An 18633-nucleotide genomic window follows, 5' to 3' on the forward strand; every position below is an offset into this window, starting at 1 on the left:
CGTATGAAAAATTGAATAAGTTTTAAACAGTAAAAAAATAAAAATGAAAAATGTTTTTTTAATTGAAGAATCATACTAAAAACTAAATGGCATTTTTTTTTTTAAGAATTTCGGATTGTTATTGTTTCTTTTTAAATAAAAATTATTTGTTAGAAAACGATTTCAACTTGCAATGAAAAATACAACCAAACTTCGTAAAATGCGAATGAAAAAGAAAAAGAAGAAAGGATTTAGTTTTGTTTTTATTTGCATATTATAAACGGGAAATAATTGTCGATTGAAACAAAGCTTTCATCGTTTTGTTTTATCTAATTTCGCATACGCAGAATTTTTCAAACTGGAAGCTGTAGACCGGATTGACGGTTTCAACGCCCAAGCAAGACGATTTAAATTTTATGATAGATATAAGTTCGTTAACTTATAATAAACAAGTGGTTACTTCTTCCATTTTAGAAAACAAACTGCCAAGATGACTAGTGAATCTATTCGTTTAAGTAAGAAAGAAACCGATTAATTCCTTAATGGCAAAACTGGCTTGTCTTCACATAGCTATTCAAGAATATTTAATATAACTACAGATTCAATATTTAAATAATGGCGACTTAAATTATAAATAAATATTAATGTAAATTTTTGACAAATTATAATTAAAAAATATAATCGTTAAAGCCTAAGGGTTTTTATTTATTCACGAAAATATTTATTTTGTGTTATCGTGTTTTAGTATTGAGTAGTGTGAGATGTTTTTTTTGTACCTCGGTAATGGCTGAACGACCATGGGATTAGCATTGAAATTTAAAAAAAACAAAATGTATTCCGTGATTGCTTTTTAAAGTGTTCCCACCACTGAAAACAACAAAAACGGAAGAACAGTATTCTCAATCTTTTCGTAGTATAATAATTGTAATTTAATTTTTTTTTAGCTTTATTTTATTTTATTTATTTATTTTTTTGCTTGTATGGGAATTGGGGCAAAATGTGTACACGTAATTTTAATTAATAAAATGCAGGACAAGACGCACACTTACGATTTGTCAAGTAATAAATATACACTGAGTTGTGAGAAATATATGATAATCACGCATTTTTCTTTTTAATGGAAAACCCTCCAGACAAGGTGTAAAGCCACTTGATGTAACGGGGCTAACAAGAACGATCGATGATTATCGAAAAGATAGAAAATTGACATATTTGGATTCATCTGACTACTGTTCTCATCTAGAATGCCATTTTCACAACATTTCGGTCGATGTAACCTCCGGCATTCTTCAGGTGTCCGCTAAGATCTATGGAGCAGTGGTTAGAGTACTTGGAACAAAGAATTGTAAAAGTGGTATTCTTCTTGAAGGTTGAAGGTTCAATTCTCAGTGTGGGCAACCTAAAAGATACAATTGAGAATTGCTTAGGATCTCTATCCTGTCATGACTGACAGAACGAGAGCATGCTACCCCCGTGAAGTTAATAAAGGGTTCGGTTCCAGATTCCGTCAAAATTCCCGACTTTTGACAAAAACATTCTCGAATTGGACAAGACATACTCGAAGAATGTCGGAGGTTACATCGACCGAAACGTGATGAAAATGACACTACAGATGAAAACAGTATTCCGAAGAATCCAAATAATACGAAATAGTTAATAATTACAACTGTAAATCTTCGAATAACCAATCCTCATCTAAAAAAATTCATGAACGTAATGCCTATTAACCATGCTCTTGAAATGACAAAGGTTATAGGTAGGAGACAACCGGCAGGAAGGAAGTAGTTCTTGCAAAGAACCTATTGGAATAGGAAGCATCAACAATAAGTATCAAAACAGCAAATTGATGAAGACTAACAATGCAGAAGTAGAACGAATTGGACTATAAAATTTTGCCTCATCCGCCATACTCTCCAGACCCCTCACCTACAACCACTTGTTCGAGAATTTCGGCAACTTTCTGTGTGAGAAATGCTTTAAAAAACAAGCGATATCAAAAACACCTTCAACACATTTATCGCCACCAGAACGCAAGATTTTTACATTACTGACATTAATAAACTTATTGTGCGTTGGAAAACGTTTGTTCATTCTGATGATACTTGTTTCGATCTATAAATTTTGTTTGAGCCAAAACATGTTAATCTGAATTTAAAAATTAAAAACCGAAAGAACTTTCTGGTCAACTTGATATTCATACTAATCTACGTAACGCCCTGAAGGTGGAATCGAACCACTCTGATGTTAATCAGCTACAGGTTTGAAGCCTGCACCGCAGACCACTGCGGCTCATCCGGGCATTACTGGATATCGATAAACTTGGTTTTATAGCAATGCAATAATTCACATAAGACGACGACGGTTACACGGATTTGCATGTTTAGTTTTTTTTATAAGGTTTTAAAAATGATCGGTTTTACAGATTAAATGGCGACCGCTTTTTCTAAATAACTACCTCTAGTGATACGCGTTTGAGCGAATATATAATTAGATCTTTGCTTATTTTTTCTTCTTTTTTAAGCTTTATCTGTTTTTATCTCATTTCTATGAGGTCTATTGTTCAATACGAAGATATCTGACTCCTTTTGATAGATGTCGATAATATATATCTTAAAAAATGCATGACGTCAAAGCGTGATTCTTGGCTGAGCGGTTTCAGTGACAGTGTTGTTCTGTTTGTATTGTGCCAGTCAGAGTTCGATTCTTTTAAACAGGTGTTATACTTTTTGATGCTTTTTTTATTTATGAATGTTAAAACAAATAAAATACATTAATTGGTGCTTATTTATTATTATTTATCAATAATTTGGACTTATAACCAATCATATAAAAAAAACTAATCACACACAGCGTGAACATTTTACACTAAAATAAATTAATGACGTTAAATATACAGCGATTTTGTATTTAGCGAAAACGTTAAGTACACAGTCCTTAACGTTAACTGGTGATGAAAAATTAGTGAGTGTTTCAATTTTTTTTATTCATGTTGCATACTCGTTCTCCGGACCGAAATCAAAGAATAAGGGTAATTGAATCGAATACATTTCATTCGTAAAGAATATTTTTACTTAATTGCCACTACATGAGGCGCAACTGATCATAAAACAAATTTTTAAACGCGTTCAAACAACAGCTGCCATGGAAATAACGATGAAAAAAGACGGGCTAGCAACGTCTCTTCTGCGGGAGAGAGGAGCCAGGGAAGAGAAAAGGGCATCCCTCACGAAGCTACGACATCTATTTTGTACTCTGTCAAGGCAGGATAGGCTGTTTTTAGCAGCTCCTGACTAGATGTGGCAGACAATACTCCATCCTTGGGCGTACTTGGCTTTTATACAGGTAGACAATTGCATCAGTAGTGAGATATCTACTGGAGCGATAGAAGGATCCCACCATTTTCCCAGCGTCCTTGGCAACAGACCTGATGTACGTGTTCCATTTCAGATCAGGAGTAAAGGTCAAACCCAGAAGCTTGTCAAAACATGGAGCCTCCCCAAGACGAGAGCTATCCATTTCAATTGATGCCATATTTGGGATCAGAGCGTTGATGATGTAAAGATAGAAGCTTGGTTTTAGATGCATTAAAAGTGACCAACCACCTCTTCCCCGAGTGTACCACGCGCACAACATCAGAGGAGAGAGAATCTGAAAGAACTTTGTCATTTACTGCCTTTGATGTGTTGCCGTAGATGGTCGTGTCATCAACATAGATGTCAACGAATGATTAAAGTATGTGTTTTGGGAACACATTGATGTAGATCAGGAAGAGAGTTGGCCCCAGGATGGACCACTGAGGGCCTCCAGCATTAAGACTGTGGGTCTCTGATTTCTGCACATCAACCACTACTCTTATGAACCTATCGGAGAGAAATGATTTAATGATTGAGAAAACATTTCCAGTGATACCGTAGCTGGAAATCTTGTGAAGTAGGCCTTTATGCCATACCTTATCGAAGGCCTTCGACATGTCAAGAGCAATTGCCCTGGAAAGTTAGCCTTTGTCAAGAGATTCACTAATCTTATTAGATATCACCGTTAGGACACCTGCCGTAGATCTTGCGGAGCGAAACCATATTGCATGTCACTAAGAAGTTTGTTTCTGCTGAGGTGGTGGACTACTTCTTTATTTAATATGGATTCCAACAACTTACTCATGACACACAGGAGACTTATCTGAGAGAGAGAGATGACTTTTCACCTGAATTCTGTAATACAGGGCATACCGATGAGGTTTTCCAGGTTGTTGGAAAGCACTTCTCCTTAAGGCAATGCTTAAACAGTTTTGTGAGTATGGGGGCAAGTTCTGGTTTAAGCTTTTTCAGCACTATAACCGGAATCCGTCAGGGCCAGTTGCTTTACTGGAATCAAAATTCCTGATTAGCTTGGCGACCTCACGCACAGATATTTGTATGTTTCATAGCGGGTTGTCTGTTATAGGAGGAAATACGGGGATTTGATGGCCTTCGTCGCATAGGGTAGAATAAGCTGCAAAGTTCTTGGCAAATAGTCTGGCCTTGTCCGATGCTAACGAGATGATCTCAGGTCCATTGATAATGGTTGGGATGGAACGCACGCTTCTGTTCAGGATCCTGTTTGCTATTTGCCAAAACTGGTGTTAAAAGTAAATATCTATTTTGCCATCTAATTCACAAAGTATTTGTGGTGTGGGGAGAAAAACGACCAGCAGGAAAGAAGTGTTTTTTACAAAGAAGCTCTTAAAATAGGAAACTGTATTACAATTAAGCATCGAAACAGCAAATTGATGAATACCAACAATGCAGAAGTTGAACGAATTAGGCTATGAAATTTTGCCTCATCCGCCATACTCTCCAGACCTACCACCACTTTTTCAAGAATTTCGGCAACTTTCTGTGTGAGAAAGGCTTTAAAAAACTAACTGACATCAAAAACACCTTCAGCAACTTTATCGCCAGCAGAGCACACGATTTTTACATTACTGACATTAATACACTTATTGTGCGTTGGCAAACGTTTGTTCATTCTGATGATACTTATTTCGATCAATAATTTTACGTTACGGCGAAGAATTACTGTCAGCAAATGGATGAAATGCATCAGAAACTTCGACAACAACACCCAGCATTAGTCAACAGAAAAGGTCCACTTCTCCTCTACGACAATGCCCAACTGCATGTTGCTAAACCGACTCTGCAGAGGTTGAACGAATTGGGCTATGAAACTCTGCTTCATCCACCATACTCTCCATACCTCTCACCTACCGACTACCACTTTTTCAAGCATCTTGACAACCTTCTGAGTGAGAAATACTTAAAAAAAATTAAGCGATATCACAAACGCTTTCAGCACATTTATCGCCAGCAGAACGCAAGGTTTTTACATTACTGACATTAATACACTTATTGTGCGTTGGAAAACGTTTGTTCATTCTGATGATGCTTATTTCGATCAATAATTTATTTGCTTGAGCCAAAATATGTTAATCTGAATTTAAAAGTTAAAAAGCGCAAGAACTTTCTGGTCAACTTGATATTCATAACAATCTACGTAACGCCCTGAAGGTGGAATCGAACCACTCTGATGTTAATCAGCTACAGGTTTGAAGCCTGCACCGCAGACCACTGCGGCTCATCCGGGCATTACTTTATATCGATAAAGTTGCTTTTATAGCAATGCATATATTTACATAAGACGACGACGGTTACACGGATTTGCATGTTTAGTTTTGTTTATAAGGTTTTAAAAATGATCGGTTTTACAGATTAAATGGCGACCGCTTTTTCTAAATAACTACCTTCCTTAGTACACGTTTGAGCGAATATATAATTAGATGTTTGCTGATTTTTTCTTCTTTTTTAAGTTTTATCTGTTTTTATCTTATTTCTAATAGGTCTATTGTTCAATACGAAGATATCTGACTCCTTTTGATAGATGTCGATAATATATATCTCAACAAATGCATGACGTCAAAGCGTGATTCTTGGCCGAGCGGTTTCAGTGACAGTGTTGATCTTTTTGTATTGTGCCAGTCAGAGTTCGATTCTTTTGAACAGGCGTAATAGTTTATTTTTCATTTATGAATGTTGAAAAAATAAAATACATTTATTGGTGGTCATTTATCACCATTTATCAATAATTTGGACTCATAACCAATTATATAACAAAACTATTAAATAAATTAATGAGGTTAAATATACAGCGATTATGTATTTAGCGGAAACGTTATGTACACAGTCCTTAACGCAAAATGGTGGCAAAAACTCAGCGATTGTTCCAATTCTCTATTCATGGTGAAATACGGGTTCCCCAGATCGAAATCAAAGAAGAATGCAGGTTATTGAGTCGAATATATTTCATTCAAAAATATACAAACTTCTATCGGAACTCCCCTAAGAATAAGGGAGCTACGGATAACACTCGATAAACTCATCTTCTCCCCCAAATAGGAGATAGTGCGTGATTTATTTTGTCTCGTCTCATCCTAGGTGACTCCCTAAATATATACCAGTGTACTCATCTTTTACATTTTTGCTCTAGGCCTCGTGATTTTGTCACAAGTCTGATTGGTCTCAAATTTTTATATGTGCGATGGCTAGTGTTTTTTATAAAACTCTTACATATTTGTTAAATTAGAGGCAATATCTATACGTCAGCTTCGGCAAGGAATTTTGTGTTAAAACTAAATACTTATTTTGCCATCTAATTCACATACGTATTTGTGGTGAGCACATATAAGCGTGGGTATAATAGCTACAATAAAACATCAGTCACTCTTATTCTAGATGTTCGCAGAGACATAAAAAATTTATTATAAAATAGCAAAATCCACATAAAATTAAAGGGTTCGAAATAAATATATACTTAAAAGTGGAATGGGGGAATCGTTTAGTGAACTATAAATAAGGCTGATCAGAAGTATTAGAAAATAATATTTTTACAAACAATTATCATTTAATTAACTTTGCCAACTTTTGACCTCTAAATGAAAGTGTCAACATAACTCAATCCCAAAATTAAATTTTTAGTATATGTTTTGTTTTATGTGGACCAACTTCTATTTAATATGATAATATATATATATATATATATATATATATATATATATATATATATATATATATTTTGCCATCTAATTCACATACGTATTTGTGGTGAGTACAAACATACATATATATATATTAATCAGTAATCTACGAACACGTGTTTCGCGGTACTTCCGCTCTTCAGCGTAGCTTAATTGTTCTAGGATTCGAACTTCGGACCATAGGTGCTATGATCAAGTGCGTTAATCGTTATGCAACGTGGTTCTAGATGACTTTACGTGTTATTGATATCGCTTTTAAATACATAACATTCGTTTATTTGTTTACGTCTAAAAAATATGGGCGATTTTTCTAAGGAAAATATTTTTATAGGTTGGAGACGCTAATAACCGTATTCAATTATCGTGAAAATATCAAAAATAAAAATCCACACACACACACACACACACACACACACATATGTATATATATATATATATATATATATATATATATATATATATATATATATATATATATACATCATTTTTACAACGTATAAAAAAAAAAAACTGCAGACAATTTATCTCCCATAGCAAAACATTTTTTCAGTTAACTGTAGAATGAGTGATTATTCCAAATTAAATTTCAAGTCATTGAGAAAACTGAGTTGGGAAAAAATTAGTAGAAGCACGTTTTGTCTAGGCTTTATGACGTCAAGCATCAAGTAGAACCGCCTGCGGGGAATTATCCCACGTGGGTGGTGGGGGGTTGCTCGCTTGGTCGGCCGCCCATCGACCGTTCAAGCACACATGAATGCTACAGGCGACCATTACAACTCACACCACGCGGAGGTGGTGCAACTGAAAGCGGGCTACCCTTAAGAGAGTCAACCACACACGTGTCAGTGGATAATTATATTTTAACAATATATATGTCGCTTCCCATTTGGGGATACCAAATTGGTCAAAGGGAAAATTATGCCCAACTCGCATTCTGGTAAAAATGCATTATCGTATAAATAATTGACTTCATTCAAAAAGTATTGCAAAACAAAAGCAAATAACATTTACATAAAACGCGATACGTTCGGCAGTCGTTCAGGATAGCCAAGTGGGGTGAAACCGTTACGGCGAAGAATTACTGTCAGCAAATGGATGAAATGCATCAGAAACTTCGACAACAACACCCAGCATTAGTCAACAGAAAAGGTCCACTTCTCCTCTACGACAATGCCCAACTGCATGTTGCTAAACCGACTCTGCAGAGGTTGAACGAATTGGGCTATGAAACTCTGCTTCATCCACCATACTCCCCATACCTGTCACCTACCGACTACCACTTTTTCAAGCATCTTGACAACCTTCTGAGTGAGAAATACTTAAAAAAAATTAAGCGATATCACAAACGCTTTCAGCACATTTATCGCCAGCAGAACGCAAGGTTTTTACATTACTGACATTAATACACTTATTGTGCGTTGGAAAACGTTTGTTCATTCTGATGATGCTTATTTCGATCAATAATTTATTTGCTTGAGCCAAAATATGTTAATCTGAATTTAAAAGTTAAAAAGCGCAAGAACTTTCTGGTCAACTTGATATTCATAACAATCTACGTAACGCCCTGAAGGTGGAATCGAACCACTCTGATGTTAATCAGCTACAGGTTTGAAGCCTGCACCGTAGACCACTGCGGCTCATCCGGGCATTACTTGATATCGATAAAGTTGCTTTTATAGCAATGCATATATTTACATAAGCCGACGACGGTTACACGGATTTGCATGTTTAGTTTTGTTTATAAGGTTTTAAAAATGATCGGTTTTACAGATTAAATGGCGACCGCTTTTTCTAAATAACTACCTTCCTTGGTACACGTTTGAGCGAGTATATAATTAGATGTTTGCTGATTTTTTTCTTCTTTTTTAAGTTTTATCTGTTTTTATCTTATTTCTATGAGGTCTATTATCGATAACATATATCTTAACAAATGTTTTATGTACAAGCGTGATTCTTGGCCGAGCGGTTTCAGTGACAGTGTTGTTCTTTTTGTATTGTGCTAGTCAGGGTTCGATTCTTTTGAACAGGCGTAATACTTTTTATTTTTCATTTATGAATGTTGAAAAAATAAAGTACATTAATTGGTGCTTATTTATTACCATTTTATCAATAATTTGGACTTATAACCAATTATATAACAAACCTATTAAATAAATTAATGAGGTTAAATATACAGCGATTATGTATTTAGCGAAAACGTTATGTACACAGTCCTTAACGCAAATTGGTGGCGAAAACTCAGCGATTGTTTCAATTCATGTTGAAATATGTGTTCCCCAGATCGAAATCAAAGAAGAATGTAGGTTAGTAAGTCGAATATATTTCATTCAAAAATATACAAACTTCTATCGGAACTCCCCTAAGAATAAGGGAGCTACGGATAACACTCGATAAACTCATCTTCTCCCCCAAATAGGAGATAGTGCGTGATTTATTTTGTCTCGTCTCATCCTAGGTGACTCCTTAAATATATACCAGTGTACTCATCTTTTACACTTTGTCGCTGGGCCTCGTGATTTTGTCACAAGTTTTATTGGTCTCAAATTTGTATATGTGCGATGGCTAGTGTTTTTTATAAAACTCTTACATATTTGTTAACTAGGGGCAATATCTATACGTAAGGTCCGGCAAGGAATTTTGTGTTAAAAATAAATACTTATTTTGCCATCTAATTCACATACGTATTTGTCGTGAGTACAAACAAGCGTGGGTATAATAGCTACAAGAAAAAATCAGACACTCTAATTCTAGATGTTCGCAGAGGCAAAAAACAATTATTAAAAAATAGTAAAATCCACATAAAATTCAAGGGTTCGAAATAAATATATACTTAAAAGTGGGACAGGTGAATCGTGAATCACGGCTGATCTGAAGTATTTGAAAATAATATTTTTGAAAACAATTATCATTTTATTAACGTTCGACATCTAAATGAAAGTGTCAACATAACTCAATCCCAAAATTGAATATTTAGCATCAGTTTTGTTTTATTTTACTGTTAGTAACAAATGTGGACCAACATCTATTTAATATGATAATATATATATATATATATATATATATATATATATATATATATATATATATGAATCAGTAATCTCCGAAGACGTGTTTCGCGGTACCACAGCTTGTCAGCGTAGCGTAATTGTTCTAGGATTCGAACTTCGGACCATATGTGCTATGATCAAGTGCGTTAATCGTTATGCAACGAGGTTCTAGATGACTTTACGTGTTATTGATATCGCTTTTAAATACATAACATTCGTTTCCTTGTTTACGTCTAAAAAAATATGGGCGATTTTTCTAAGGAAAATATTTTTATAGGTTGGAGACGGTAATAACCGTATTCAATTATCGTGAAAAAATCAACAATAAAAATCCACACACACACACACACACACACACACACACACACACACACACACACCACACACACACACACACACACACACATATATATATACATATATATATATACATCATTTTTATAACGTATAAAAAAATCTGCACACAATTTATCTCCCATAGCAGAACATTTTTTCAGTTAACTGTAGAATGAGTGATTATTCCAAATTAAATTTCAAGTCATTGAGAAAACTGAGTTGGGAAAAAATTAGTAGAAGGGGGGGGCACGTTTTGTCTAGGCTTTATGACGTCAAGCATCAAGTAGAACCGCCTGCGGGGAATTATCCCACGTTGGTGGTGGGGGGTTGCACGCTTGGTCGACCGCCCTTCGACCGTTCAAGCACACATGAATGCTACAGGCGACCATTACAACTCACACCACGCGGAGGTGGTGCAACTGAAAGCGGGCTACCCTTAAGAGAGTCAACCACACACGTGTCAGTGGATAATTATATTTTAACAATATATATGTCGCTTCCCATTTGGAGACACCAAATTGGTCAAAGGGAAAATTATGCCCAACTCGCATTCTGGTAAAAATGCATTATCGTATAAATAATTGACTTCATTCAAAAAGTATTGCAAAACAAAAGCAAATAACATTTACATAAAACGCGATACGTTCGACAGTCGTTCAGGATAGCCAAGTGGGGTGAAACCGTTACGGCGAAGAATTACTGTCAGCAAATGGATGAAATGCATCAGAAACTTCGACAACAACACCCAGCATTAGTCAACAGAAAAGGTCCACTTCTCCTCTACGACAATGCACAACTACACGTTGCTAAACCGACTCAGAAGAGGTTGAACGAATTTGGCTATGAAATTCTGCTTCATCCACCATACTCCCCATACCTCTCACCTACCGACTACCACTTTTTCAAGCATCTTGACAACCTTCTGAGTGAGAAATACTTAAAAAAAATTAAGCGATATCACAAACGCTTTCAGCACATTTATCGCCAGCAGAACGCAAGGTTTTTACATTACTGACATTAATACACTTATTGTACGTTGGAAAATGTTTGTTCATTCTGATGATGCTTATTTCGATCAATAATTTATTTGCTTGAGCCAAAATATGTTAATCTGAATTTAAAAATTAAAAACCGCAAGAACTTTCTTGTCAACTTGATATTCATAAAAATCCACGTAACGCCCTGAAGGTGGAATCGAACCACTCTGATGTTAATCAGCTACAGGTTTGAAGCCTGCACCGCAGACCACTGCGGTTCATCCGGGCATTACTTGATATCGATAAAGTAGCTTTTATAGTAATGCATATATTCACATAAGACGACGACGGTTACACGGATTTGCATGTTTAGTTTTGTTTATAAGGTTTTAAAAATGATCGGTTTTACAGATTAAATGGCGACCGCTTTCTAAATAACTACCTTCCGTAGTACACGTTTGAGCGAGTATATAATTAGATCTTTGCTGATTGTTTTCTTCTTTTTTAAGTTTTATCTGTTTTTATCTTATTTCTATGAGGTCTATTATCGATAACATATATCTTAACAAATGATTTATGTAAAAGCTTGATTCGTGGCCGAGCGGTTTCAGTGACAGTGTTGTTCTTTTTGTATTGTGCTAGTCAGGGTTCGATTCTTTTGAACAGGCGTAATACTTTTTTTTTTCATTTATGAATGTTGGAAAATAAAGTACAGTAATTGGTGCTTATTTATCACCATTTTATCAATAATTTGGACTTATAACCAATTATATAACAAAACTATTCACACACAGTGTGAACATTTTACACTAAAATAAATTAATGATTTTGACTATTTAGCGATTATTCATGTTGAAATATGTGTTCCCCCAGATCGAAATCAAAGAAGAATGCAGGTTATTGAGTCGAATGTATTTCATTCCAAAATATACAAACTTCTATCGGAACTCCCCTAAGAATAGGGAAGATACGCATAACAGTCGATAAACTCATCGTTTCCCCCAAATAGGAGATAATGCGTGATTTATTGGTATCGTCTTATTCTACGTGGCTCCCTAAATATATACCAGTGTACTCATCTTTTACACTTTTGCTCTGGGCCTCGTGATTTAGTCACAAGTTCGATTGGTTTCAAGTTTTTATTTGTGCGATGGCTGGTGTTTTTATAAAACTCTTACATATTTGTTAAATTAGAAGCAATATCTATACGTCAGCTTCGGCAAGGAATTGTGTGTTAAAACTAAATACTTATTTTGCCATCTAATTCACATACGTATTTTTGGTGAGTATAAACACGCGTGAGTATAATAGCTACAATAAAAATCAGTTACTCTAATTCTAGATGCTCTCAGAGACATAAAAATTTATTAAAAAATAGCAAAATCCACATAAAATTAAAGGGTCCGAAATAAATATACTTAAAAGTGGAACCGGTAAATCGTGAATCACGGCTGATCAGAAGTATTAGAAAATAATATTTGTTCAAACAATTATTTTATTAACTTTTGACATCTAAATGAAAGTGTCAACATAACTCAATCCCAAAATTGAATATTTAGCATCAGTTTTGTTTTATTTTACTATAAGTAACAAATGTGAACCAACTTCTATTTAATATGATATATATATATATATATATATATATATATATATATATATATATATATATATATGAATCAGTAATCTACGAACCCGTGTTTCGCGGTATTACAGCTTGTCAGCGTAGCTTAATTGTTCTAGGATTCGAACTTCGGACCGTAGGTGCTATGATCAAGTGGGTTAATCGTTATGCAACGAGGTTCTAGATGACTTTCCGTGTTATTGATATCGCTTTTAAATACATAACATTCGTTTATTTGTTTACGTCTAAAAAAATATGGGCGAGTTTTCTAAGGAAAAATATTTTCCACATCTCAAAGGTTATTATAACCGTGTTCAATTATCGTTAAAAAAATCACCAAAACACACACACACACACACACACACACACACACACACACACACACACACACACACACACACATATTTCTGTGGAAATATTTTTATTTACTTATATCTGCTTTTTATATGTACAAATCCTTATTTAAGAAGCTCAATGTAATTACAGAACTTATAATGAATAAATGACAAAAGTCTATATTCCAAATTTCATAATGTTGACCATCTTACAATTTATTCCTTTAATTCAATTGATATTTACACTTGTACCTAATTTGTTCCCAAAATAAATGTTTATATTTTGTGCAAATAAACATTCCAAAGTGTATTATCTGTTTTCAACAAGCAGTGACGTCAGACGTTTTACTATTAGTAGAGCCATTGCGTATATATGCAAATTACAAATGTACGAGTGAGGTTCCAAGAGTAAGCATCTATTTATTTCATTGTTGAAGAGCTACGAAGACGGGAGTGATACCATAAAAACAAACGAAATTTTGTGCTCCAGAAGTTATTTTTCTACATAGTGATCACCATTCTCCATGCAATTTTGCTAAGAATTTAATGTAATGTACTTAAGTCGGTTTTATATTTTTACTCTTATTTTGTATAATACTTTTCTCCTATTCTGAAGAGAAGCATTTAGCTTTGAAATGCCATCACCTAAAAATGTTCATCATTTTATATTTGCTTTTTAATAACGTGCCGAAACCTTGGTGGTATGTACGGTACGTCGACGACACATTTGCTTCCTTTCGGTCACGTGAGGCTGCTTGTTCTTTTTTCCAACATTTAAATAAGCTCCACCCATCTTTGCAATTCACAATGGAGGAAGAAAGGGACAATATGCTGCCATTCCTCGACGTACTCGTGGAGCGCACTCCTTCTGTTTTTCTTACCAGTATATTTAGGAAGCCGACATTTACGGGACTGTATCTCAGTTGGGATTCTTTTGCCCCCAAGCGCAGAAAGAAATACCTCATCAGAACTCTCACCCATCGAGCTTTGATGATCTGTTCTAGTTCTCGAGTTCTCGATTGACGCCCGAGCTTCACAAAATTAAAGAAATTTTCCTCTCCAATGGATACCCTGAGCAACTAGTCTCATATATCATCCGAAGTAAGGTTGACAACTTTAATAGAGCTAAGGTATATGGTCCTCCTCGTTGCCCCATTTATCTCAAGCTTCCGTGGTTAGGCTCTTCCATCCAACCTTTAGCAGACAAAATATCGTCTTCAGTAACACACTGTTTTAATGCTAATTTGCGCATTATTTATTCCACTCGTCCTGCTTTCCCTTCCTTTCTTAAGGACGCCTTGCCTTCCAATGAACAAAGTTCGGTTATTTATCTTTACCAATGTCAGTGCGACGCTGACTATGTTGGCAAGACGATACAGCGATTATCGGTCAGAGTGGCTCAGCATGTTCCAGGCTGTATCCGTAGACACAAACCGGTCCCGTCTTCTAGAAGTTCACAGGCGCAAGAATCTGCTATAGGTGACCACTTGTTGGACAAGAGAACGTGTCGTGATCTCTACTCTGATAACAGTTTTTCCATTTTACATAGAGCACGACATCGTTTCCACCTCGACGTACTAGAGGCTATTGTCATCAATTCTAGACGTCCCTCTCTCTGCAGACAAAAGCAGTTAAAACATTCACTGCCGTTATTTAATGACTCTTGGTCGTCCGTGAACTATTTTTTTTTCCCGACCACTTTACAATTACAGAATTTTTGACCAATTCATGGTTTTAAGTAATTAACCAATTTACCGACGATTCCCCTGAAGAGAGTCGGTTGAAAAGCGCTTCGGGAATATCAAATCTTTTTTATTTTTTTCCTTTTTATTTATTTTTTTTTCGTTCTGGTATTTTTCGACACATCGCATAACATTTTTCCCATATCATCCGTTTTTATTCAATTGTGGAACACCACATTATGCCCTTCATATATATATATATATATATATATATATATATATATATATATATATATATATATACTTTTAATAATGAATCATAAAAGTCTTCCCTTCCTAATTGCAATATTTAAATTTTGTATCCCTAAAACATTATGATATCTATATATACAGTAAAACTCCTTTAATTTGAACTTCCTCTAAAGTTGGACTTCCTCTCATTTGGACTTCCTCTCATTTGGACTTCTTCTAAACCTGGACTTTCTTTAAACTTGAACTGTCTCGTCATTGAAATTGTATTAGCATATTTGATGCGGAGTTGCAGTAAAACTGTTTGCATGGTTTAGTCAGATATTGCGCAGAAATGTTAATATTGATACTATGTTATTAATGAAGATTAGCTATTGATAATTAATTTACACTAACTGTAAATTTTTTTTCAGATTGCTATATTTAAAATAGTGTAAAATAACCCATCACAATGACTTGCAACTCTAAAAGAAAACAAGTGACAATGACTTTACTCGAAAAACGTCAAATTATAGAAAAATTAGATGCTGGAGTTGAAAATAGCGTTATATTGAGAGATTATAAGATTGGAAGAAGTACACTGTTTTACATCAAAAAGAAAAAGGAGGAAATATTGAAGGCATCTCCTTTCTCTTCAAATAAAAGACATCAAAAGAAGGACTCTTCGCAGACCAAAGCAAGTTGAATTCGATCGAATATTGCATGAGTGGTTGGTAGCAAAACGGAATGAAGGTGTAGCAATATCTGGGCCCATGTTAATTGCTAAAGAAAAATCTCTTAAGGAAGAGTTGAATATCGCAGAAGATATGAAATTCAGTGAAGGCTGGCTTAGGAGCTTTAAGAGTAGACATGGTATAAGACAATTAACAATGTCAGGCGAACAACGGTCTACTGATACACACGTAGCATCAAATTATTGTGACAAATTCAAGACGGTAATTGCCGATTATGGTTTAACACCAGAGGATGTTTACAACGCTGATGAAAGTGGCGTAAATTGGATGTGCTTACCTACAAAAACATTTGCCGGATCTGAGAAGCAGAAAATAAAAGGATTCAAATTAAACCAAGAAAGACTAACAGTGATCGTATGCGCTAATGCTTCTAGAACGCATAAACTTAAGGTTCTTGTCATCGGCAAATCAAAGTGTCTCCAAGCATTGAAAGGAGTTTCGCCTTTGCCAGTATCCTATTATTCTTCACGAAATGGATGGATGAATCAACAGTTGTTTAAAAAAAATGGTTTTTGCATGAATTTGTGCCAGTTGTCCAGAGGCGTTTTCTTGAATTAGGTAAACCTGATTCAAAGTGCTTGCTTCTGTTGGACAATTGTAGAGCACATCCTCCTGAGTCAGAACTAGTGTCATTTTGCGGGAATATTTTTGTGTGCTACTTACCACCTAATGTGACTTCTCTCATCCAACCTATGGATCAAGGGATTATTTGGAACTTAAAATGTTTCTACAGAAATGATCTCATGATGAATAAGATAAATAGTACCGTGAGTATAAGCGATTTTCAGCGCCATTTTACTATCAAAGATGCCATATTTTCTCTCGCAATTGCATGGAATCAAGTTCGAGCAAGCACATTAACAAAAGCATGGGGTAAATTATGCCCAGCGCCAAAGGCTTCTGAACTGAAAGAATCAGAGAATATATCTGGTCTAGAAATAATTCTTGAAACCAAACGGTTATCTTAAATCACTTAATGCAAATGATGTTGAAATGTGGATGCAAAAAGATGAGGAAACTACTGATCAATATCCTGAAGGCAGTAATGGTGATGAAAATAGCGACAGCCCCCATTCTCCTGACCCTAATGTAAATAACCAAGAGCACTCTGATGAAGCAATATCATGGGATGATGCAGAAAAGTCTATGAAGACGGCTATAAAATTTCTAGAAAAAAGTCCTTACTTTAGTGACAACTATGTTTTGTAAGCAATGTCACTCCGAAGAGATATAATCATAAAGAAGTTACAGAACCAAGAAATTGTAGATTTTCATGATCGCTTACAATGGCAGCATCCGAGAGCTCAATCGATGAAAATAGAAACTGCAATGAGACTCATTCAATGAATAAATAAAAAAAACTGAATTTTACATAAATATATGATTTCTGTAGATGATAACTTAGGTAACAAATACCTAACAAGTAGGAGTAGATTTAATTTATTTTCAATGTTTTTGTTCCTGGTAATAATATTTAACAATTCTTACTTGCAATATATCGTAAACTCAATTCAATATATACTTGAAGTATCATATAGCAATGAATTTTATTTACTATTTATTTAAAAATTAAAGTTAACTGCAGCAGATTTTTTTATCACAAAACTTGAACAGCATCCTCTAATTTGAACGAAGCGGATGTTCAAATTATAGGAGTTATACTGTATATATATATATATATATATATATATATATATATATATATATATATATATATATAAAGCTGAATGTGTATGTGTGTGTGTATCTGGTCACGAATGGGCTCCTATATGGTTGGCTATTTAAAAAAAAAACTGATTACATATAATGATAGAAGATGTATCGAGACACAGGAATGGGTATGTTTGATCTGGCAGAACGTTGGTTCATTAAAATTGTGGGATCTGCGTTCGCGCCTGGTTCACAAAGTATGGAAATAAAAAAATTAAAAAAAAAAAACTTTAGCAAGTGTGTTTGCTATAGATGTACATAAGAATACTTTGATAAGTATGTTTTAACTTAAATAGGGATGGTATAATAAAATTGTGGGGTTTGCGTTTGCGCCTGGCCTCCATAGAATGGAAATAGGCACAAACGGGTGTTTGGATGTGTCTGTTGAGCAAAAAAAACGTGGTGGAAGGCATGCTGGAACCCGTACTGCAAAAGGGGAAAAAGAACGGGAAAAAACCTTACGTCTATGCTGTTACGACCACCGCCAAACCGCAAGTGACATTTTTTAAAATTAAGGCTAGACAATCGAAAGGAGGGGATGACTTTCAAAAATATCGGCGAAAAAAGAGACCCCCATTGTAGAAAAGTTCCCAGTTGAAGGTGAAGATATTAATGTTTTTAGCCAATTTTTCAGTATTTGTCGTCTGAAAAGTCGAATTTTAAAACGATACCAATCTTGGTAAAATTCGTCGCCTATGTCAAAAGCGTTAGGCAGACATGCAAACATACATACATACATACATACATACATACATACATAATTTTATATATTGGTAACTAAAATTTTCGGCCCAAACCGATTAAAAAGGTTGCCCTATCTCTGAATACCCTTTATATCAAATTTCAAATGTTTAGACCAGAAATTGTCAAAATCGCAGAGGTCAGTTTGTTTAAAAA

The 18633-nt window shown here is 34.9% G+C and overlaps 4 non-coding genes across 4 annotated transcripts; all 4 read right to left on the reverse strand.

Annotated features, from left to right (window-relative positions):
- Positions 1 to 2191: 2191 nt before the first annotated feature.
- Positions 2192 to 2278, reverse strand: Trnastop-uca (transfer RNA opal suppressor (anticodon UCA)). The gene has a single exon. It is a non-coding gene; the product is annotated as a tRNA-Sec (tRNA).
- A 3234-nt stretch (positions 2279 to 5512) lies between these two features.
- Trnastop-uca (transfer RNA opal suppressor (anticodon UCA)) lies at positions 5513 to 5599 on the reverse strand. The gene has a single exon. It is a non-coding gene; the product is annotated as a tRNA-Sec (tRNA).
- Positions 5600 to 8605: 3006 nt separating this feature from the next.
- On the reverse strand, positions 8606 to 8692 carry Trnastop-uca (transfer RNA opal suppressor (anticodon UCA)). Its single transcript has one exon. It is a non-coding gene; the product is annotated as a tRNA-Sec (tRNA).
- Positions 8693 to 11606: 2914 nt separating this feature from the next.
- Positions 11607 to 11693, reverse strand: Trnastop-uca (transfer RNA opal suppressor (anticodon UCA)). Its single transcript has one exon. It is a non-coding gene; the product is annotated as a tRNA-Sec (tRNA).
- Between the last annotated feature and the right edge of the window lie 6940 nt (positions 11694 to 18633).

The sequence above is a fragment of the Euprymna scolopes genome, chromosome 5 (genome assembly GCF_053919585.1).
Source record: "Euprymna scolopes isolate OS-2025 chromosome 5, ASM5391958v1, whole genome shotgun sequence".
In the NCBI taxonomy this organism is placed as follows: domain Eukaryota; kingdom Metazoa; phylum Mollusca; class Cephalopoda; order Sepiida; family Sepiolidae; genus Euprymna; species Euprymna scolopes.